We start from the raw sequence: 25,127 nt of genomic DNA, 5'->3' as shown, positions 1-25,127 counted from the left end.
GTCAAAGTACAGTTAACAATTTATTATGTGAGAGTAAGAGCAACACCAATAAAGGAAAAGCCTTGGTTATCCATTATGTGCCTTCCTGGGAATAGTCTAGGAGCTGTTCCTACATAGAGGATCCCTACTGAATGAATGCATCTGATGATCTGGTAAGTTTACTGTAGACTTGGGGAAAAGAGAAATTATGAAGTGCCTCATTTGTTCTCACTGCCCAAAACCGAACCAAAGGTAGCCACGTGTTTCACAAACTATTTGATTTTTTTTCCAATACAACAACTAATTTAACATCTGCTCTAAACCATATAGTGCTGTATGTTTACATTAGAATGCTTGTCCATAACTTTCCAGGTGAGTATGCAATATTATTTTATCTTATTGTCTTAATTGTAATATGAAGCTGTTTGTAACTACAGTAAGTCCTCGCTTAACATCAAGTTGCCCCAGATAACGTTGTTTCGTTATAACGTCGCTATTCTTTAGATACCCATGATTCGGATAACGTCCCACCGATTCAGTATAACGTCGTCACAGACTACTTTGTACAGTGCCTGTCATCATGACGCTCTACGCTCTCACCCGCGGAGCGTCACGGTGTCCCCAGTCTTTGCCAGGCTACCACAGCGTTCGTGCATTTTTGCTCTTAAAACTGTACTCTAACCATTCGAAATGGCTTCCAAGTGCCCATTAAGTACTACTGATGCTAGTGTTGTGAAGAAGCAACATGAGACCATTAGCCTTGCTACGAAAATGAAGCAAACAGAAGCGGAGGAACCCCAGTCAGAGCGGGAGGAGGAGCCACCCGCCGGGTCTCAGTGACTCACCTCCCTCCTCCTCTACCCACCAAACACCTCCGTCCATCAGTGAGTACAATACAAAATGATTTAGTTTACTTACATAAATGTTGCCTTTGTTAGACACCTCTTGTTTACATCCAACCCTTATCATTTAAATAAGGTATCTGCCCAACCTATACGTATTTAAAATTTCCAGTTAGTTCAAGTTGATGGTGATGGTAACTTGTTTCAATTATCCACAATTTCATCTAATTCAAACCATTGTTATTTGTTTGCTCCTGGACTGATAGTTTAAGTGCCTTAGTTATATCACCTTTATTTAACCCCATCTTTCATTTATACATGTTTATCATATTATCCCTCACTTCATCTCTCAAGAGAATGCAAATTCAGTTTTCTTGATCTGTCTGTACTCAGGGTACCTATTGCCCAAGACTCAGTTTCAGAGTATTGTACTGGATACACCCCATTTCGTTACCAATATCAAATCCGTTTCGTCACCACTAATGGTCGCTGGTATTAGTGACAAATTGTAAGTTATTATTTTACACGAATAGAAATTATTATACATGAATATTAATTTCTTAATAAAGAAAATTATTAAAACATTTGTAAATTAACAAAATACAGAACAATTGAAGATTTATTGTGTTTTTACTATACATGAATATTAATTGTTTAATAAAAAAACGATTCAACATTGGTAAACAAAATACAGAACAAATGAAGGTGATTTGGCACCAGTGCATAAATCACCGAGCAGTGAGATGATTGCAAGCGTATTAACAATTTTTTTTTTTCATATTTAATAAATTGCCTTAGTGTTTTTTATTATTTTCCATCACAAGCAATATTTATTTTCGTGAATATATTACTTTTATCCTCTTCACCATTGATAGGCTCGTTAGCCGCTTGGGCAATCGGTTACGTCTCACGCACTGATGGCAAGTACTGGGCATGCACCGGCTCCTGAATGTATCTGAACCTGCTCCAGTGCTTAGTAACCAGTCTGAGCACAGGCTAAAATTGTGTACAAGAAAAGCAAATCATGACAAACAAGTCCATCTCTGGATGCTGTGGGATGAATACGAAGAAAAAATATCACCACTTTTAATTTCCCCCCAAAAAATTTTCAATGTCTTCTGCCAAGCTTGCAAGAGTAAATTTTAGTATTTCACATATTGTTTAAGTTAGATGGTTGCAGGTGTATAAAAAAAAAATAATGTGTGTGTTTGTCTTTAATAAATTGTTTAAGTGAGATGATTGCATGAGTAATAATTTTTTTTTATTTTCGTCTTTAATAAATTGTCTTAGTGAGATGCTTGCATGATCCAATGTATTGTTATGCCAAGGCATAATTTTGTAATACATTTTTGTAAACTAGGTGTTTTGATTGAACATTGGTAAATATTTTCATAAACCACCGAGCAGTGAGATGATTGCAGGCGTATTAACAATTTTTTTTTTCATCTTTAATAAATTGTCTTAAGTGTTTTTTATTATCTTCTATCCCAAGTGACAATCATTTTTGTGTACATATTGATGGGAATGAACGCTGTGATGAAAACGTTTGGTGACGATATGGGCAGACCCCATTGTACTATATTACCACTTCTTTATCATCTGTGAGTAATGTACCTGTAGTTCCTCCTAAAATCAAACATAGTTCAGTGATGATTTTTGTCATTTTACCAAGGGTGTAGAGGCCACTGCCTATGGTACTTGCTGCAGCTTAAGTAAGATCAGTTATTTCTCCTTACCCCCCAACTGCAGTCATAGGCCGAGATCATTCAAACTTTTCCGTAGCACATTTCACTTCCTCAAAGGATTTAAAACCATCGCTAAGTGTCTAAGTCTGCATCTACAGCCGTCATTTTTGCAAGTGATTGAATTTAGTTATCTAGGATGTGTAATGACATCATGAACCTCAACCAATCAGAATGAATGCCGGACATATAACAATAGTAAGTAGAAGTCTGTGACCAGACAAATAATGTAACGGATATTTTGTCATAACTGGCCAAGTTCCTATTAATGCTATTTTACCATGAATGCACTCTGATTGGCTAAGTACTTTCTGTTTAATATGACGGGAGTCTGCCCCCCAGCTAGGTTAGGTAGCTTCCTTTGGTTGGTTTCAAGTTCTATTAGGTTCTAGTAAATGTTGCCTCTTTTATAATGATAAGTTTCCATGCACAACAGAAATATGGTTAAGTATGTTTACAGCTACACAACGATTGACTCACGGTGAAATAAATACCAAATGCCACCAGTCACAATCAAATATAATTCTCGTGTTGTTCGGCGGTAATGGACGATTAGCCAGAGTGCACTCACGATAAAAAAGTGTTAGTAGAAACTTATCGGTCACGGCAAAATATCCACTGCCGACAAATAAACACTTCGTAAATAATACCAGGCAGATTGCATACATGTCACTTACAAAAATAAGTTAACTATTGCTTTTTTCTTGCTCCACCACTGGATTTGTTTACTAAGAATTAAAGCAAACATTTTAATGAAAACCAGAAATGAAGCAAATTATGCAGCCAAACCTAAAAGGCACTTTTATGGATACAAGTACATGTATAAACACTGTCAACAGCTGAGCCTTCATGTGTTAAATTCGACTCTGAAATGTCAAGTTATATGTGAAATTGCACCCACTTCATTATATTTATCACATCAGATCATAGACAACATTGGTCGTTTATCATTATGTTAATTATTCAATATAAACTTCCGAGCACTAGACCAGTTCTCAGAAAATACATGAGGCAAGTTGGCCATGTTTCATCACACACTCTTTATGCAGGCAAGTTTTACATCACTTAAAACGAAATTATTATGGTAATGATTCTGTGGTAGCTACTGAAGGTTAAGGATAAGTGTCCATCATCACATTATGGAAGATTTTTGGTGGTTTTGGCGTGAGTAGAAGCCGAGGTTCCTGACTCATCATACAAGACTGTCAACCCGCGCACCACCACAAAAAACCCTCACCTCCAACTCTCTCCCTCACTACATCTCCAACAATACCTCTACCTCCTCTACACCAACCCACACCATCAACACACGGTAGCCAATGTTAGGTGAAGGAGTAGATGGTATTACTTCACATCAACAAGAGTGTTTCTGATCAATGTTGTAGATTTGTGAGGCGGCCGACACCAGGCACCTGAGTAACAAAACACTCCACATACACATTATCGATCTCTTTTACCTATAGCACTTTCATCTACGAGTGCCACCTTTATTAACACTACCCATCAGGTTATAACTACCATCTCCTGATACTCCAATACCTTAAAAAAATCACAAAATAACAGAGAGTCTTCCTCCACTCCCTCACCACTGACCCGAAAATACTGACTGTTCAAACCCTAAGCGTTCAGTAAGCAGGACGCTGATTGGTCCGAAGGCTGAGGGTCTGGGGAGAGTCGGTCAATCAGAAGGCACGGAACATTTTAGCTAGAGGCGTAGAATTTAAACGTTACAAATAAAGGAACACGACAACATCTCCCCCCATTACTCACCCATCTACACTACACAACACACCTTATGACTCCACACCAGACCATACTTCACCTTACCACAACACCAGTACACAACATACCACAACAACACGCCACAACGCAACACAACACACCTCATTACAACAATATGCCACAACAAACCTCACCACAATCAACAAACATTACAACACAATATGCCACAACAAACCTCACCACAATCAACAAACATTACAACATAACATACTACAAAACACCTCACCACAACACAACATAACATACTACAACACACCTCACCACAACACAACATACTCTACTCTATATACGACATACACTTGTTACGTAAGCAGTGTAGTTTGACAATAACGCACAACACCCGGGAAACCATGGTGAAAACACACCTTACCCAGACCTGAAAACTACGTGTGTTGGTAGGCGTGGTTATGGGCAGCTGAGTGAGGTGGTTGGGTGATTACTTGGACGCTAAAGAACAGAACGACCTTAAATGTTCATCGATGCGTGTCTTTAGGTGTTTTATTAACCTACAGCTCTCTCTCTCCCTCAACCAAGCCAGCCTAACCTAACCTAACCTATCATGGAATTGGGATTTAGAGACAATAATGGGGTTTAATTTACCTATTTTTTGCAATGGGATTTTTAAGTTTATGCACACTCACCTCCTTCCCCTCACGCTTACCTCTTCCTCCCCTTCCCTACACTCCCCAACCCTCCCCTTCCCTACACTCCCCAACCCTCCCCTTATCTACACTCCCCAACCCTCCCCTTCCCTACACTCCCCAACCCTCCTCTTATCTACATTCCCCAACCCTCCCCTTACCTACACTCCCCAACCCTCCCCTTACCTACACTCCCCAACCCTCCCCTTACCTACACTCCCCAACCCTCTCCTCCCCTACACTCCCCAACTCTCTCCTCCCCTACACCACACACCCCTCTTCACCACCTCCAGACGCCCTCCATCACACACCACACAATCATCGTTAAACACCACAAACACCATAGTCACCACTCCTTGCATTGCTATAGTGTAACAGTGGATTTTAGATTGCACCCGATGGGAGCTAGTTTATTGGGCACCCCCTTACATCCTGTGCAAGGTGAAGCGCAGAAACGTTTGCAGCGCCCATCTGGGAAGCATGTGGAGTTACCTTTATGACTCATGCATTAAGGGTGTAAAAGCCTGAAGGGTCATGGGTTTTGTCAGCAAGTTACATAAAGTGACAGAATGATGAGTGTATGGGGGGCAAATCCCGGTACAATTTATCTGTTAATGGCAAAGTGTGGCAGGTCCCTAATAATGTCAATGCCAGGCCTGTCTCTAGGAGGAGGGATATCTGGTCAGGGAGGGAAGAGGTGTTGGTAACGGCTGGGGACCTGTAGGAGGTCATAGAGCAAGTGAGGATGTAGTGAGAGAGGGTGTGAGAGTCGGGGTGACCACAAAGTTTACAAACAGTGCGGCCAGGCTCAGGGTTGCCAATGTACTAGGCGTGGCGAAGTACAGTGGGGGTGGAGGTGATATGGTGTGGTGGGGCAGGTGCAGTAGGGGTGGAGGGAGGCACATAGGCATTGACAATATTGAGGGACACACCTTTTAGTGTGATTGTGATGGCGTGTACATCGACATGCCGGTGGGTACGGGTAGCCGGGAATAGTGTCCTCAGGTCCAGGTAGCCCTGGTGGAGACAGCACAGACACAGTAGGGGGCGCGGCTTGCGGTGGGTGGACAGGTTGAGGCACCACGTGTCGTGAGGATGAGGCAGGACTTCGCTCGGGGGCAGCAGGACACACCAGGGCAGGCCCGGGAGGCACTACACCAGTAGTGAAGGCCGCCGGCGGTGGAGTAGGCAGTGAGCAGGGGGGGCTCACAGGGGGACTAGCAGCGTGTGTCACACCAGAAGAGAGGAGTGACTGGGTGGCAACAGAGGGCAAGAGTAGGTCGGAGATGGTGGTACAGAGTGTAGCGAAGAGTTTTTCAATACGGTTGGTAAATTCTTGGAAGAGGGATATGATCTGTGTCATGTCACTAGAGGGGGGTTGTGAGGGGGGTGGCACCGGTGGGAGCACAAGGCTTGACAGCGTCGGAGTAGAGACGGGGAGGAGGCCCAGTAGTAGTTTAGTTAGGAGACGGCCAGGACTACTGTGTTGCAGCCAGGTGAGGCCAGGCAGGGGCAGGTGATGTTGAAGAAGGAGGCGTTGCTGGACCTGTTTAAGACGTGTTTTATGGTCCCCAAGATCAGAGTTGATGACCCAGGTGACAAACATTTCCCCCTCCCCCACAGCCTCCCCGTGTGTGTGTGTGAGATGGGTGAGTTGAGAACAGAGAAACTCACCGTTTGAGATCTGTTTATAAGAGCATCTCTCACTCTCTCTCTCTCTCTCTCTCTCTCTCTCTCTCCATAACTAAGTACTGAGCAATATCAAAAGTCATAGGAAAAATAAGGCTATGAAGTGTTTGAAGAATATACAAAAGGTTGATATAAATAAGAATACAATTTGTAGTAAAAAATATTACAAAAAAAGACAATACAATTTTAATTTACAATTTTTACTTACAAATATAGAGAAATAACATAAGACATTCATTACACTAAACTAAACTTATTTAGGAGACAAAAACAAAACAAAAAATACGACCACGAACAAATACATTACTGCTATTGTCTTTGTATCATATAATATAAAAGAATATACCTTGGTTAGAGGAAGGTGGCCACTGTGTTATGCCTTTGTTTAATTTAGGCGTTTTAAATAGTTCACTGTGTTTATTTTTATACATGGTAAATACTCTACAGTCTTCGGGAGAATTATTATTATTATTATTATTATTATTATTATTATTATTATTATTATTATAATTATTATTATTATTATTTATTATTTGTATTACCATTATTATTATTATAGATCCTGTCGTATCTTTACAAAACACGGAAAATAAAGATCAAATGAAACCTCTTAACCTAACATACAGTATACCCTAACCTAACCTAATTCCCACGGGCAGCGTTAAGATGGATAATAAGGTATAATTAAATGTAATTAATATCTTTTGTAGATAATCATACTCCAAATCACCTCAGCTAAGCAAGATTTACTTCAACTTATCAAAATCTCTTTAACTTTAGGTATAACATAACGAGTGTTTCATCTCGGCTAAGACAACTAACAACTCCACACCTCAACTAAGACGTGGAAATTTCACCGGATAAATGAGAGAGAGAGAGAGAGAGAGAGAGAGAGAGAGAGAGAGAGAGAGAGAGCAATCAATAAGACACCCACACACACACATAACCTCAGTGCTGCATTGCATTCTTCTTTGCTGGCCAACTACGTGCTCCAACCCAATGCAGAAGCAGCAGCAGTAACAGTAGTAGTAGTAGCAGCATTACCAACGCAAGTACAGACACAAATACAGGTACAATTAAAAGTACAGTTAGATACAAGTACATTTACAGAAAAAAGTACTAGTGCAAAAATAATTAGACTCATGTACAGATATAAATACAATTTATAAGTGTACAGGTGTAAGTCCAGTTAAAGATACAAGCACAGGTACAGGTACAAGTACAGGTATAAATATAGGTACACAGTATAAATATAGGTACACAGGTATATGAACAGGTGCATAAAAGAATACGGGTACGACTGCAGGTAAGTGTGGCGTTTATTTTATTTATTTATTTATTTTATTTATTTATTTTTTTTACGGGGATAAGCCCACCCGGGCACAGGTCACTAACCCACAACAGGGCCTGGGGGGAAAATATAATACAGTAGTAATAATAATAATAATAATAATAATAATAATAATAATAATAATAATAATAATAATAACTATTATTATTATTATAATAATTCATAAAAATTAATAAAAAATAAAAATAATTATAACCATAAATACAAAAACGAAAAAATAAATCAAGAGTGATAAACGATATACATTATGTATGTTGTGTTGTCAATGGTAAGAGAAACAATTGAGACCCTGCGATTGTGTGTAAATGAGGCAGAAAGTCAGATCAGCAACCTGGGACTTGGTCACAATTTTCGTGATGCCATATGGCAGCAGGGTCTACCATGAGACAACACATTATGCGTCCAATATCTTCCCAGGCGGTAGTACCTCCCTTATCAGGGATTTTGTGAGGGAGGGAGGGAGGAAGAAAGAAGGAAGGAAGGAAGGAAGGAAGGAAGGAGTTAGATGGAGGATAGAAGTGAGGGTGAGGGAAAGAAGGAAAGGAGAGGTGAGAGGAAGGTAGAAAGGGGAAATTACTACCTAAGATCACCTTCCTCCTCTATACCCTTCTCTCCACAGTCCTGCTCCCTCTTCTCCCCCTACCCCTTATTTCCTCTCCTTCCTATTCTCTTCTCTCTTCTCCTCTCCTACCTTCTCTCTTCCCCTACCCTCCCTCCTCCTCTTCCTCCACTAGTATACCTGACAAGGTTAATCAATCACCAGAGAGGATGACGTCCACCCTCCACTCCTCTACCTCACTGTAACTCCTGTACGTAACTGTAACTCCACCAGGCGATCACTGTAACTCCTCCGCCTTCCTGTAACTCCACCGGGCGATCACTGTAACTCCTCCGCCTTCCTGTAACTCCGCCAGGCGATCACTGTAAGTCCTCCGCCTTCCTGTAACTCGGCCAGGCGCTCACTGTATATCCACTGTATCGTTGTAAAAACACACCTATATCTGCATCACTGTATCTCGCTATCAATCTATTTTAGTACAAAAAATATCACTGAATCATGATACTTTCACCTCTGGTAGTGTCTGTAACAATACTGTATTTTTAGTATCAAATGTTAGAATAATTGATTTTATCTCAGGTAAACACGACCGTTAGAATAATTGATTTTATCTCAGGTAAACACGACCGTACACACACACACACTCTCTCTCTCTCTCTCTCTCTCTCTCTCTCTCTCTCTATGGTGTGTGTTAAGCTCAAACCAGTGGTGATCGCCTCCGTCCTTCTATAAGTCCTTTCCTTCGTCCACACGACTGTCCCCCTCATTCCCTCCCTACGACCCTCATTCCCTCCCTACGACCCTCTGTTCCTCCCTACGTCCTTCTCTCCCTCCCTATGACCCCCTCTCCCTCCACACGTCCCTCTCTCCTCCCCTCTCACCGTCAGACAGGGAGAATGACCACTCAGGGAAGCAGGGCTAATTCACTAGCGTGCTTGTCACGTTAACGCGGCACCCAATTAATTATTGCTGCCCCCTAACACTGAGAGTGAGGCTAAACTATGTGTTGGGAGGTACAGTGTAGCCTCTGTCAGTCTAGGCTCACACATTAACCCACTTACCGACTTACTTATAAAACACCTACAAATTACTTCACAAGTATATAAATAAAACGCAGTTGTGAGTAAGAGCCTTGGGAACATAGTCCACCATTGTCTAATTAACCTATTGAAGTACATACGTGGATAAGTCTTAATTCAGATTCTCGTCAATGCTGCCTGACTCACTCACACACACACACACACACACACACACACACACACACACACACACGAACTAACCTTGGCACAGACCAATCACAACTTGTCAACATGGTGGTGGTGACGTTTCGTGTGGTCACCCTGGGAGTGTGATGTATACTAGGTGTCCAAGGTAAACACAACTACACCACACACATAAAATAGCATAAAGATAATCAGTAAGGCACATAAGGTACATAATAAAGCAAATAAAGAACAAGGATACACAGAAAGAACATAAGATAGAACAAGATAGAGAACAGTCCCTGGAGGTCCCTGAGAACAGTCCCTGGAGGTCCCTGAGAGAACAGTCCCTGGAGGTCCCTGAGAAAAGTCCCTGGAGGTCCCTGAGACACTCCCAGGTCTTCCTCGTGCTCGGTGACGGAGGTTGTCCCTTTAAAAGCGAAATTCATCTCAATAAAGAAGCCACTAGCGAATTTAGTCGTGTGTGTGTGTGTGTGTGTGTGTGTGTGTGTGTGTGTGTGTGTGTGTGTGTGTGTGTGTGTGTGTGTGTGTGTGTGTGTGTGTGTGTGTGTGTTCAGTTGCATATCCAGAGTAGAAGTCAAATATCGGTACACACTAACCATTATTTTGCAATATGAATACATGCGAGCCGAACCCAGACGTATGTATATATATAATTATCTCTCTCTCTACACCTGTTGCCTGGGCAGAAACGAGATCAACTGGTACCAGAATGGCTTATGAGTCACCACTGGCTCCGGATGATGAGGTGTTGACCAGCCCTCCCTCCCTCCAACCCCCCACCCTCCACCCCTTTCCTGCTCCCTATACACATATAGTAGCATTCCGACACGTGCTGTTACCCGCATGTCAACCTCCTCTTCCCTCCATGGTCTTCTTCCTCCTCCTTCACCCCCAGTATTAGACCCCACCATCTGGTCGACTCTCTCTTCACTTATATTTCTTCATCTCTCTTTCTCCTTTTTTTTTCTACTTTCCCGTCCTTCTGTTCGACTCTCTCACCTCTCACCTACTTCTCATTTTTTCCTCTTTTTTGTTCATTTTTTCTTCTTTCTCTTTTCTCTCCCATTCGTCTTATTTTCCCCTTCCACCTCTATTTAATGTTATATAGAAAGATATTACCATAACACAACATTAAAACAGTTCAAGATCAAAGTTCACCACCAAGGTCACTTCACAGGGTAAAATATCATGCCATAAAAGCAAGCATGAACTACGCATGCTTCCCAGATGGGCGCTGTAAACGCTTTTGCGCTTCACCTAGCACAGGATGTGAGGGGGTGCCCAATAAACTAGCCCCCTCTGGAAAAAATACAACATAAATAAAAAAAACTAAGATGGTTCGCCGACGACACTACTCCTCAGGAAAGGAGAGACTTGAGGTGTTCTTGGCCCAGCATGTTCTGTTCACTCGGCGGGACATAGACGTAGTGTGGCGAGTGATGGTGTCGAGAACAGGAGAGCCCGAGGTCTAGTGGCAGCATCAGTGGTGAGCATTGGCCGCCATCTCTCCCAGCTGGGCGTGAGGGCGTCGGTGGGGGGGTTTGGGGCAGCAAGGGCGTCGGCTGGATGTACTGTACGGCTACCCAGGGGCCCAGGGGTCGTCCTCACCTCCTTAAGCTACAGCCACAACACACACACTTCGACCAGGACCCCGTCGGCATCTCCTCCACCACCTTCACCCCCTACCGCACCAGGCCCCGGAGTGACTCAGTATTTGAACCTTTTGGCTGAGGGGGGTGGGGGTGGTCCTTCTGAGCGGGGCGGTGGGGTATTTAATGTCTTTTTTTGATAGTTTAGATAAAATATATCTTTATATTCACAATGAGATACAAACTAGAGAGAGAGAGAGAGAGAGAGAGAGAGAGAGAGAGAGAGAGAGAGAGAGAGAGAGAGAGAGAGAGAGAGAGAGAGAGAGAGAGAGAGAGAGAGAGAGAGAGAGAGAGAGAGAGAGAGAGAGAGAGAACTATCATACTCAAGGGGTTAAAGTTTTTATTGTCGTGTCATAAATCATAGCAAGTAATTCACCACCTTTCAATAAAGTAAAAGAGTTGCAAAAATTAGGTATCTGGCAACACTTAGGTGAGTAAGATCACCATATAAAGGTGAGCACAGCTGTAGGGGGGTGGGGGGTAGTGTGGACCCTCACCTGGCAGGAGGAAGCGTTGGTTGGTTATCTCATAAGACTAAATAAATAAACAGAGGAACCACGAGCTTATCGATCATCACAGGTGCATCTATGTGGTTTATTCGACATTATTTTAAGCTATTTTTCATACTGTAATATATTAAAGCTTCATAAAATATTCCAGGAATAAAACCGATGAAACAATTTTTTAAACTAGTTATATTGAAGCAACTTTACCTGTGTTGTTAATTACTACTGACTCTCGTGTGGTGTGTGTGTGTGTGTGTGTGTGTGTGTGTGTGTGTGTGTGTGTGTGTGTGTGTGTGTGTGTGTGTGTGTGTGTGTGTGTGTGTGTTTCTTATTCATATGAAAAAATGCTAAATAAGGTCGAGGGTATTTTATGCTTGTTTTTTTAACATTTTGACCAGTTTAGGGGGTTAATGCCCCTCCACCCCCCCCACACACGGCTCACGGTCATTCCCTGCCCCTTCCTACCCACGCCCAAACCTTCCCCTCGCCTAAGCCCGCATCCCACCACGCCCTCAAATGCTCTCCCACTCACACGCCCACGTGACCCTCACTTACGACACGTGTCAGGCCCGCATCACCCAGCCTCACCCCCCCTATGGGTGCGTGTCCTGGCTGGTATAGTTCTCTGTAACCTAAACTCATCTATCCTAATTTAATCCATGTTAATGTAATGTAACCTAACCTAATCCACCCTAAACCTAACCTAATCCATCCTAAACCTAACCTAATCCATCCTAAATCTAACCGAACCTGAAGTAATGTGACCCAACCTAAACTAAACCTAACCTAATCTACCCTAAAATAAACCTAACCTAACCTAACCTAACCTAGCTTAAACCAGACTTAACTAAAATCTAATTTAACCTAACCTAGCCTACCCCCCCCCCCCCCAGGTAGCGTTAAGGTGCTTAATCATCAGGTAATATAAGCTGGGTGGGGAGGGAGGAAGGGGGTTCTAATCTTCATGTCATCTCCATAATTGGTTGACCTTAGCTGCAACATTAATAAAACATCCAAAAGGTTACATTATACACTGAGACTTTACCTTAACTATTCAACGTATTTTTATTTTTTGTTTTTGTTTTGTGTAAAGAAGTAATTCCACGATGTTCCTTGTTTCTTTTTTTTTTGCTAATGTTCTGTTGTTGTTTTTATGTTTCTGTACTTGTTCTTGTACCTCCTCCTCCAGTTCCTAATCCTCTTAATCCTTCTAATCCTCTTCCCCCTCTTTCTCTTCCTCCTCACCTCGCTCCAACCTCTTCTTCCCCTTCCTTCACCTCCTCTCTTCCTCCCTCCTACCTCTCTTCCTTCAACTTCTCCCTTCCTCCTTCTCCCCTACCCTATCTCCCTCCCACCTCTCACCCTTCCTTTACTTCGTCCCCTCCTCTTCCTCCTGTCCTTTTCCCCCACCCTACCTTTACCGCTTCCCTTCTTCTCCCCCCTCCCTCCCTTCGTCAGGTAATACTCTCCTGACAGTGAATAATACCGCGGCAGATGACAAGCCAAGACACTTATCTACTGATGCCCGTGTCTTAAGTGCGTCCGTGTCTGCTTAATCCTTGACACCTTGAAAGGGCAGGCAGGAGGGGAAGGGGGAAGAGGAAAGGAGCTAAGGAAGAGGATTAAGGTCAGAAGGGTGGACAGGGAGAAGGAGGAGAAGGGGAAAGAGGAGAAGGAGGAGGAGGGGATGGAAGAGGAAAGGGGGAGTAGGGGAAGGGGAGAAGGGAAAGGGGAGAGGAGGGGAGGAAGGGGAGGAGGAGGGGAGCGGGAAGGGGGAGGTAGAGGGGAGCAGGAGGAGGAAGGGAAAAGAGGAGAACAGAGGGAAGGGGAGGGGAGGGGAAGGGAGGGGGGAGAGGTAATGCCTGTCAGGATAACAGATTAATACGGAGGTTATTTATTCGGCCATCACCTCCACACGACCCTGAAATCAGGGTTTAAGTAGGAGGGGGGAGGAGAGGAGAGGGGATGGGGGAGGAAAGGGGGAGCAAGGGGAAGGAGAGGAAGGAAAAAATGAGGGAAAAGAGGTATGAACAGAGGAGGACAACCTAACCTAACCTACTCTAACCTAACTTGACCTACTCCAACCTAACCTAACCAAACACCCTAGGCATCGTTAAGGTGTTGACATCATTAGGTGAAATAAGCTGGGGAAAGGGACGCAACGAATCCCCAGGTAATCTCATTAACCTTGTATAGTAGCTGTGTATACCTGCGCCCCCTTCCTATACTTTTTTCAATATACAGATAATTTTCTTCAGTCTTTTTTTATGGGGATATTTTAAAGCTGTCAAAATAGGTTAGGTTAGATTAGGTTAGGTTAGGTTATGTTAGTGAGTAGTGTGTGTAGTAGTTGTGTAATGCAACAAATCCTCTCTCTCTCTCTCTCTCCCGTCTCCAACAACCTTCAAACCTCCCTCCCCGCCTCCCTCGCCAACACTCTCCTCCCCCCCTCTCCAACACTCTCCCTCCCTCTCCCATTATAGACACTCGACACTCGCCTAAAGTAACGTCTTTTATCTTTAATTAATTTCATTTTTCCCTTTGTTCAGGGTGTGTGTGTGTGTGTGTGTGTGTGTGTGTGTGTGTGTGTGTGTGTGTGTTTTGTCTACGTCTATGTATAAGTGTGTGTAATGTCATACGTGCATATGTAAATAATAATAATAATAATAATAATAATAATAATAATAATAATAATAATAATAATTTTCTAAACATCTCATAACATCAGAATATTTGAACCTCAAGTCAACTCCTGGTCTACACGAGTCCTTTACCTTCATTAACATCACAGGAAAAGACAAGTAAACCTTCAACAATTACTGGAATAAATTATCAAATGTATTCCGGCTACAGTATATTCGTCCCATTTGAGGAAAACACCAGACTTTTACGGTAAACTTTTCCCTGAACACAGCCACCAGCGCCTGTGTTTACCAATGACGTCACGAGGCGGATCAGGTATCCATGAACGCTCGCCCCATCCATCGAGCTATGAGGATTAATGAGTGGCGAACGGTGGAGGAAAGATATAGTTATGATGAATGAGAGGACATGGGGGAGAACCGAGAAGAAAAGAAAGGTGAAGTCTAGCGTTGGTGATGTGTGTAGCTGACCTGAGAGAGAGAGAGAGAGAGAGAGAGAGAGAGGACACACACACACACACTACCTTCCCTTCACTACACAATTTTCAATACCGATCCAGGCTCCATTGTCTTGCCTCCCCCCTCCACCTACTTCTCCCTCTCCTTCCTCACCCCTCCCCTCCACCTTCCTCACCCCTCCCCTCCACCTTCTACTTACCCTCTCTTATACCCCCCTCCCCTTCCTCCTTCTTATCCCTTCCTATCCTTCCCTTCTACCTCCTGTGCATCCTTTCCTTCTCCTCGTTTCTCCTCTTCCTTCCTCTGATCCTTTCCTAAGTATCTCCATTATCTCTACTTGTCTCCCATCCCTTCTCTCTTCCTCCTCCTCCTTTCTCCTTCCTCCTCCTTCTACTATCTATTTCCTCCTATCCTATTCAGACAGACAGACAGACAGACACATAGCAGCTGCAGCTCACCTTGGAAGACACAGACAGACAGACAGACAGACATAAACACACTGGACCAGCTAGAAACCACCTGGGAGACATACAGACACACACACATAAATAAACTAACAGACAAGACAGTTACAGGCAGACAGACATTTGGACAGACAGAGAGAGACAGCAGCTGGAGAGGGTAAACCTTACCAGCTGGCGCCCACCTCAGTGCCGACTCTCTCTCTCTCTCTCTCTCTCTCTCTCTCTCTCTCTCTCTCTCTCTCTCTCTCTCTCACATTTCCCTCTCACTCCCTACTTCACCTCTCGTTCTTTACCCTTGCTGTCATTGACACTCCCCTCTCACCCCCACGTCTTCTCTTTATTCCCTCTCTTTTGCTCCTCCTCTTCTTCCCACATCTACAATTTCCACTTTCGCCCATTCTTTGTCTATCTACCACTATACTTCTAATTCAAACTATCTATCTATCTACATCTATCTATCTATCTATCTATCTACCTAACCTCCCTTTCTCTCTACTTCAATTTGTCTCAATTATTGGCTCCTTTTCTCTTCCCTTTTATCAGCCATCTCGCGTCCCCTCACCTCCCTCCTTTTATCATATCACCCCATTTTTCCCTCTCTTCCCCTTTTCCTCACCCCTCCCCCATGTAGCGTGGCCTCACCCCCTCCCTCTCCTCCTCATGTAGCGTGGCCTCACCCCCCCATGTAGCGTGGCCCTCACCCTCCCTCCTCATGTAGCGTGGCCCTCACCCCCTCCCCCTCATGTAGCGTGGCCCTAACCCCCATGTAGCGTGGCCCTCACCCCTCCCTCCCTCATGGCGTAGCCTCACCCCCACATGTGGCTCACCCTCCCTCCCATGTGGCCCCCAGCCTCACCCCTCCCTCCCCATAGCCCTCACCCCCTCCCCCCCACAGCGCGTGGCCTCACCCCCTCCCTCCCCTCATGTAGCGTGGCCCCCACCCCTCATGTAGCGTGGCCCTCACCCCTCCCCTCCCCATGTGTGGCCCCCACCCTCCCCCCATGTATGTGGCCTCACCCTCCTCCCTCATGTAGCCTCCCCCATGGTGGCCCTCACCCCCCTCTCCCAGAGTGGCCTCACCCCCTCCCCCATGTAGTCCCTCACCCCTCCCTCCCTCATGTAGAGTGGCCCTCACCCCCCCCCCATGTAGCGTGGCCCTCACCCCCTCCTCCCCTCATGCAGAGTGGCCCTCACCCCCTCCCCCCATGTAGCGTCCCTCACCCCTCCCCTCCCCTTTCAAAGTGGCCCCACCCCTCCCCCCATGTAGCGTGGCCCCCACCTCCCTCCCTCATGTAGAGTGGCCCTCACCCCCCTCCCCCCCATGTAGCGTGAACATAGTAATAATAAATGTGTCAGCCGTTCCCTGTAGACCACATGCGGGTGTTGCTGAGTTCCGCGCCACACACACACACAAAATGGCTATGAAAATAAATAGAAATTGCACTATTTTTACCGCAGTTGGATACATTTACTTCACTTTATTTAAAATATAAGAGAAACTAAAAGAACGAACATAATACATAAAAAGAAAGTTGTAACTAAAATAAATATACAAATAGACAGACCTTCCACAGTACAGACACTTTGCTCTTGTTCAAACTCACAGCGTAAAATTTATTCCGTCACGTTTGTCCAAAATTACCTTTTTTTTTTTTTTATTACATGAACGCAACAACCATTTGAATTTCCTATAATTACCACAATGCACTAAAGCAACAGTTGCACTCCCGGTAATTGCCAACGATACAAAACAAAGTCAAAATATCTCTGTGGGAGGTTATAGGATGAGAACTAAAAATAAATATACCTTGGCTGCGCTGTACGGTGCTTAAAACACACACTTTTAAGGAAATACACTTACTTAAGAATAACACTCCTATGTTTTTTCACCCAAACTACACAAACAGACAGACACACACACACAGAGACACACACACACACACACACACAGACACACACACACACACTTACATAAATAGAACAGAGAGAGAGAGAGAGAGAGAGAGCAGCCCCGTAAAGCCAAAAGTGGTAACACACGTACAGCAATAAGTCCCACCCTCGTAAAATATTAAAAACAGAATTACCATGAGTCGACTTTTAAGCCACTCGCACAGATGAGATTCAGTAAACATTTAAACTCCACGATACCAAAAAATACACCCAAAATATTTTCATTATACTCTCAAATATTCGTTAAGTAATTTTATTAAGTGGTTACAGATCCAGATATTTTGATTTTGCTGTGCAGAGAATGTCGTAGCCTGTGTACAAAATAAACGACCATCGCACCGACAAGCACAAGGCCAATTTGATCAACGTGTGACACAGAATACAAATCTAGTGGGGGAATAAGGAAAAAACAACTATGAATTCATGAAAATCACGTTTTACTCGGCCATAAGAGGGGGAGGGAGGGAGGGTGGTGGTCCCGTTAGCAACACTAGTGATGGAAGTTATGATGCTGGATCAGTTATATGACCAACCAAACCTAACTTAGCCAAATCAAACCAAAAATCGTTCAGTTTGGTTTGGTAAGTAAATATAAGTGTGGTTCTTGTCTTCTGCTATTACGGTTTAGTCTCGTAGCCATAGTCTGCGTCTCTAGCCATAGCCTGAACGTATTTACTATTTAGTTAACAAGAGTCTCAGTGTAACTTGACTTCACTTCGTTAGTCCATTAGATGCCACAGCATATACCTCTTGTGGGGATAATATTAACGTAAGAAACTGTGAGAAACTGGCTCAAAGTTCACTAGAAAAATGTAGTCGAAACAGAGAAGGTAGATGCTGTACTAGGAAGTAATTCTAACACGTGTACCTACTACCTGGGGAAAGCCTCAGTAAAGAAGAACCTAATACGTTAATTCTCCTCTCCTGGGAGTCTTGGCGTGGACGACCGACATACAGTATAGTACAAATCTCTTTTTATCCGCGTCGCTTCCCTTTTATGTTCACTGAGATATGGATCTTAGGAAAAACACCGACACCGTGAAAGGTACACCCTCTTCAAAGTAATTATTATGTTTATTTTTATTCTGGGTCCTATTACCAACGCCTGATTCTACCTACTTTATGTTCTCTCTACTGAGTTACTGAAAGCGACGACCAAAGGCTGCAAGACACATCCCCACCAAAAAGAAACAAACTACCCTTACCTGACGTTATCACAACTGAAAACGCTAAACCCAAACTAAAAGGTGTGGGATTTTGTCCAGTGTTTCAATTTAGTAATGTAACTTTATCTCGTGGTGGGATTTTCTTGCGTGATATTTTGTACAGCAGCAGTAGTACATAAACAGAGCCAGACAGGCGTGTTCGCTACAAGCCTTTGTTGATGGTGAAGTTTGGCTGCCAGTCCGCCCTAATTCCCCCTTCCTTCTTTTTCTTATTTGTTTTTCTACTGCTTCTCCCTACTTTAGCTCACTCCCTCCCTCCCATACTAACCCCAGCGTCCCTCCTCCTTGCCCCCTGACTCCTCCTCCCTCCCCGTGACCCCTCCTCCCTCCCCCACCACACCCAGAAGCAACAAGAGATAAAACATAGAGAGAGTACGTGTCTAAACTTTTCATCCTCCGAGTAATTTTACGGAGTGCCTCTATGACTATGCAAATTAACTTGGAGAAACGATAGAGGGAGACCGGGACCGAGTGCTAGATGAACCTCAACTTATATACCGTATTTATATTATATTAATTTACACAGAAAGAAGAGTAACAGGTTTAAGATGAGTAGCAGGAAGTGACTCAATATTTAGTGCCTTAACACACCAAGTTGAAATACAAATCCATTCATATTTATTCAACATATTAATCTCCCCTTACACAATATTGAAAATTATTGGGTATATTGGTTATCATACTAAGGCGTTATACTCTGCATTAAGATGAGGAAAGGTCCACAGTTAGTCAGTAAGGGTTGGACAAGACGGCTTCGTTCTATTAAGTGATAAGTTTGGCTGTGTTAACTGATCATCTGGAGCGTATGTGACGTCATCAGAGTGTTAAGGTGATGGGATCTACTTTGAGGGATTTTTAATGATGTTTAAAAGTATAAATTATTCCACACTTAGAAATTTAAAACACACTGAATCACCTTATTTATGTTTAGGTTATGAGTTTGTTCTTGCTTACTGGATTAATGATGGATTTCCAAAGATTTACAAAGATAATTAAAAGAAAGCAAAAAAATATATAAAAAATCACACTAAAAAGAAATAAACAAAAGGCAGTGTTCAAACTATAAACACACACACACAACGGGAGCTTCACTCGATAAACACAAGGAGTACTGGAAGAAAACACCACCATTTACCTTGACGCCCCCCACAAGGTAAAAGATCCTGCATTTACCTTGACGCCCTCCACAAGGTAAAAGATCCTGCATTTACCTTGACGCCCCCCACAAGGTAAAAGATCCTGCATTTACCTTGACGTCCCCACAAGGTAAAAGATCCTGCATTTACCTTGACGTCCCCACAAGGTAAAAGATCCTGCATTTACCTTGACGTCCCTACAAGGTAAAAGATCCTGCATTTACCTTGACGCCCTCCACAAGGTAAAAGATCCTGCATTTACCTTGACGCCCCCCACAAGGTAAAAGATCCTGCATTTACCTTGACGCCCTCCACAAGGTAAAAGATCCCGCCCCATAAAAGAGCCCAGCACCGTAACTCTGTCTGGAGGTAATGGCGATCGTAAAGGGGAAGAAAAAATTCCCCACGAGTTATTTTGAGCGACACTTTGCTATTGTGGGGAGTGTTGGTGTGGTCTGCCTGCCCCCTCCTCCTCCACGTTTGTTTACCTGTGAGGATAACAACAAGGCTCGCTGCGGTCATACGGAAGCATTGTGTCTCCATGTTCCTTGTGTATAAATTGTACTTTTTTTCCTCACATAAACATCTGTGGATTCTTCTTAAGCAGATTTACAGTACATCAAGAGTTAGGTGTTGTTGACTGGATAGCACAGGTACCTTTTATGTGCGTTTCCCTACCTATTTTCAGGTACCCGACGGTGTGGCTATGTGGATATACTGTAATAACTGATACATGAGGCGGATATAAAAGCTTATCCACTTTATCTATAAGGTATACTTGATGATATAACTATATTTAATTAGGTATTATTATCGTTTCGGTCATCCAGCGAATTTTAGGTTGGGTTGGGTTTAGGTTAGATTAGGTTAGATTACGTTAGGTTAGGTTAGGTTGAATTTGTTTTTCCAATGATTTTTTGATGCGTTTTGAACGATTTTGACCTAAACTAACCTAACCTAAACTTTAGATAACGTAAGATCTAAGACACCACACGAGACGTACTACACACACACACACACACACACACACACACACACACACACACACACACACACACACACACACACACACACACACACACACACACACACACACACACACACACACACACATACATACATACATACATACGTACATACACACCGGCGTCTATTTCCCTCATCGACCCTTCGTGAGCCGAGGAGAGAAGGCGTCGAGGTAAGTCTGGCACCGGAACTAAAGGTATGGTTAAGGAATGATGTCGGTCCTCTTACCCAGGTGAGGGGGTGAGAGTGAGGAGGGTGAGAGGGCAGGAGGTGAGGGAGGAGGTGAGGAGGGTGAGGAGGAGGGGTGAGGAGAGGTGAGGGAGGGTGAGAGTGGGAGGGTGAGGAGGGTGAGGGGGAGGGGTGAGGAGGGTGAGGAGGGTGAGGGGATGAGATGAGGAGGGTGAGGGGGAAGAAAAGGTAGTTAGTTTAGTTTAACAAATTTGCCTATTCCGAGTAATTCAGTCAGGTCTTGGCACTTCTCACTGCCACACAAAGGTAGGAGAGAGAGAGAGAGAGAGAGAGGAAAAGAAAAGAGAGGGTAGAGAGACAGGAGTGAGAGTGGTGTTGCAAGAATATAGAGAATGCGATCCATCAATCCACCTATCAATTCACCCATCCAGCCATCCACCCACCCACACATCCCTCCATCCATCCACTTTTCCACCTATCCAGCTGTCCATCCACCCAATCAATCATCCATCCACCCAGTCAGCCACCCAACCATCCAGTCACAAACACCTTGAACCAGGACAAGGCCAACCTAATCGATATTTCGCTTACGGCTTGACCCACACTAAGACGTGCTGAGGAATACTGAGAGATACTGAAGGAATACTGAGGGATACTGAGAGATACTGAGGGATACTGAGAGATACTGAGAGATACTGAGGGATACTGAGAGATACTGAGGGATACTGAGGGATACTGAGAGATACTGAGGGATACTGAGAGATACTGATACTGAGGATACTGAGGAGATACTGAATACTGAGAGACTGAGGAATACTGAGAGATACTGAGGGATACTGAGAGATACTGAGGATACTGAGGAATACTGAGGAATACTGAGGATACTGAGGGAATACTGATACTGAGGATATATACTGAGGAATACTGAGAGATACTGAGGATACTGAGGAATACTGAAGGAATACTGAGATAAAGAGAGATACTGAGATACTGAGGAATACTGAAGGAATACTGAGGGATACTGAGGGATACTGAGAGATACTGAAGGATACTGAGGAATACTGAAGGAATACTGAGAGATACTGAGGGATACTGAGGGATACTGAGGAATACTGAGAGATACTGAGGGATACTGAGGAATACTGAAGGAATACTGAGAGATACTGAGAGATACTGAGGGATACTGAGGAATACTGAAGGAATACTGAGAGATACTGAGGGATACTGAGGGATACTGAAGGATACTGAGGGATACTGAGAGATACTGAAGGAATACTGAGAGATACTGAGAGATACTGAGAGATACTGAGGGATACTGAAGGAATACTGAGAGATACTGAGAGATACTGAGGGATACTGAGGAATACTGAAGGAATACTGAGAGATACTGAGGGATACTGAGAGATACTGAAGGAATACTGAGATATACTGAGAAATTGAGAGATACTGAGGGATATTGAGGAATTAGATCTATTTATCTATCTATATATCTATCACCCAGCAGGAACACTGTAAGGGTGGGTGTGCCTCTGATCTATCTATCTATCTATCTATCTATCAGCCGCTGGTGTTCGGTGTGTAATTTGAATAGTGCCGGTCAGCGTGGCCCTGGGTGCCTCCCCAAGGTCTACTCTGGCACCATCTTCCAACGCCTACAACCTCCCGTGTCTAGGTGGGTGGGTGGGCTTGGTTAGTGGGTTGGTGAGTGGGTTGGTGGTGGGTAGGGAGGGAGAGGAAAGGATAGATAGATAGATATAGACAAAAGAGTGTAGGTATATGAACATGGTAACTATACAGGCACCAGAAGCTTATTAGATACCAATAGTGTTCAATCTCTCGCGTCTATAAACCATCTCAAGGAAGCCAGTGTATCCCTGAGGCCACATTAAATCATCTCTTAAACAATATCTAATGTCCAGATGTTAATATTTTCCTAACTCTTACTTTTTATACTTTTATATTGTCATGTTGATAGAATTTACCATTGTAATAATTATATATTTTTTCGTCAAGATATGATCCTGACTGTGTGTGTGTGTGTGTGTGTGTAATAATAATAATAATAATTAACGGTTTATTGAAAGAGCTTGGCAGCCAGAAGGCTGAAAATATACAGTTACATATTTGGGGAATGGGTTACGAGTTACAAATAATATACAAGTGACATAAGTGACATAAATAAGACATATAATAACTTAGATGGGGATCAGCTCAAACTACAGTTCATTTCAACATAGTGACAGTGTAGGGAGCAGTGTTTACTGGGAGTGAATACACTGATTTATTACATGTTATTGATAATTTTTACAATGGTTGGGACTGGGCTGTTCTTATAGCGATCAGTTCGTGCACGTATGGGCTGGATGCGGTTGTGGTGTCGAACAGCAATTCTCGGACAGGGGATCTCAGGTGGTAGTAGGGGCCGGTGTCGGGGATGGTGTAGAAGCTTCTTACCAAATTTGCAGATGAGGCCGTGGTGATGGTCAGTGAGAGTCGAAAGGGTCAGTGTGTTGAGCGCTTCTTGATATGTGGAGTAGGAAGGGGAGAGAATAATCTTGCATGCCCTCTTTTGCACTTTTTCTAGGTGTTTACGTTGTGTGGCATTTAGGGAGGAAGACCAGGTGGGGGAGGCATAGGTGAGCTTGGGAAGTATGAATGTTGTGTATACACTGAGGAGCTCGTGTGCGGGAACTCCGAGGGACTTGAGTCGGCGGAGGAGGTGGAGACGGAAACTGGAGGATTTGACAACTTCACTGACGTGTGGTTTCCAATTTAGTTTGTTGTCTATGGTGACGCCGAGGAGCTTCGTGGAATCTACAACCTGGAGTGTGTTCGGACCTAGGGTAATGGAAGGAGGTGGGACAATGTCGGAGGAGAGGTTGATGTGCATAACCATGGTCTTGGTATGGTTGATGGTGACATGGTTGTTGGTGGCCCAGTTTTGGAGACTGATCAATAAATCCTGAAGGGCGGTATAGTTGGGAGCAGAATTGTTGACGCTGATCCCAATGGTGGAGTCGTCGACATATTTCCAGCGAGCAGGGGTGCGTGTGTGTGTGTGTGTGTGCGTGTGTGTGTGTGTGTGTGCGTGTGTGTGTGTGTGTGTGTGTGTGCGTGTGTGTGTGTGTGTGTGTGTGTGTGTGTGTGTGTGTGTGTGTGTGTGTGCGTGTGTGTGTGTGTGTGTGCGTGTCTGTTTGTGTGTGTGTGTGTGTGTGTGTTTCACCCCATCATCGCTTCCACCCACTTATCAGATTACTGTATATCAACTATATTATAAAAATGTGTACAATATATACTTACAATATAAATGTTAAAAAAAAGTAAAATAAATATATATTTAACTTATAATCGTGGCAACATTCTCGCCCTCTGCCACCCTCTACCCGCCTCTGCTTACCCACTACCCCGCCCTCTGCCCACCACTACCCCACCCATTATCCCGCCCTCTGCCCCACCCTCTACCCGCCCTCTGCCCCACCCACTACTTGCCCTCTGCCCCCACCCTACCCCGCCCTCTGCCCCCACCACTACCCTTTTTCCTCAGTCACGCCTCTTTCTCCCTCTTCTACACCTAACGAGGCCTTCTGATCATTAACACCCTCCTTCTTCTCCTTCTCCTCTCCTTCTCCTCCTCCTTCTCCTCCTCCTTCTCCTTCTCCTCTCCTCCTCTCCTTCTCCTCTAACCCAACATAATCTAATTCAACGTACCACAGCTTCCACCCCTTCGTCCATTATCTGAGAGGTTGGTTCCTATACTGTAGATGACCAGTCAGCCTAACCAACACGGACACATTCACGGACTAACCAACACGGACACATTCACGGACTAACCAACACGGACACATTCACGGACTAACCAACACGGACACATTCACGGACTAACCAACACGGACACATTCACGGACTAACCAACACGGACACATTCACGGACTAACCAACACGGACACATTCACGGACTAACCAACACGGACACATTCACGGACTAACCAACACGGACACATTCACGGACTAACCAACACGGACACATTCACGGACTAACCAACACGGACACATTCACGGACTAACCAAC

General features: G+C 43.9%; 1 protein-coding gene across 6 annotated transcripts in view; it reads right to left on the bottom strand.

The window, feature by feature from the left end:
- LOC121857771 (cytoskeleton-associated protein 5-like) overlaps positions 1–25,127 on the bottom strand; it is an 80,486-nt gene that overhangs the window by 39,656 nt on the left and 15,703 nt on the right. For 2 of the 6 annotated variants that reach the window (XM_042353919.1, XM_042353923.1), the window contains exon 1: positions 4,103–4,182. The exons of 3 other annotated variants lie outside the window; for them this stretch is intronic. The gene's annotated coding sequence lies outside the window, so the exon portion shown is untranslated. Of the gene's footprint in view, positions 1–4,102; positions 4,183–25,127 lie in introns of those variants that run through there. One more of the 6 variants, XM_042353924.1, reaches the window with a different exon arrangement.

Source organism: Homarus americanus, unplaced genomic scaffold, assembly GCF_018991925.1.
Source record: "Homarus americanus isolate GMGI-L3 unplaced genomic scaffold, GMGI_Hamer_2.0 scaffold16712, whole genome shotgun sequence".
In the NCBI taxonomy this organism is placed as follows: Eukaryota; Metazoa; Arthropoda; class Malacostraca; order Decapoda; family Nephropidae; genus Homarus; species Homarus americanus.
The sequence above is the reverse complement of the archived record's forward strand: the minus strand, read 5'-3'. Positions and strand labels throughout refer to the sequence as shown.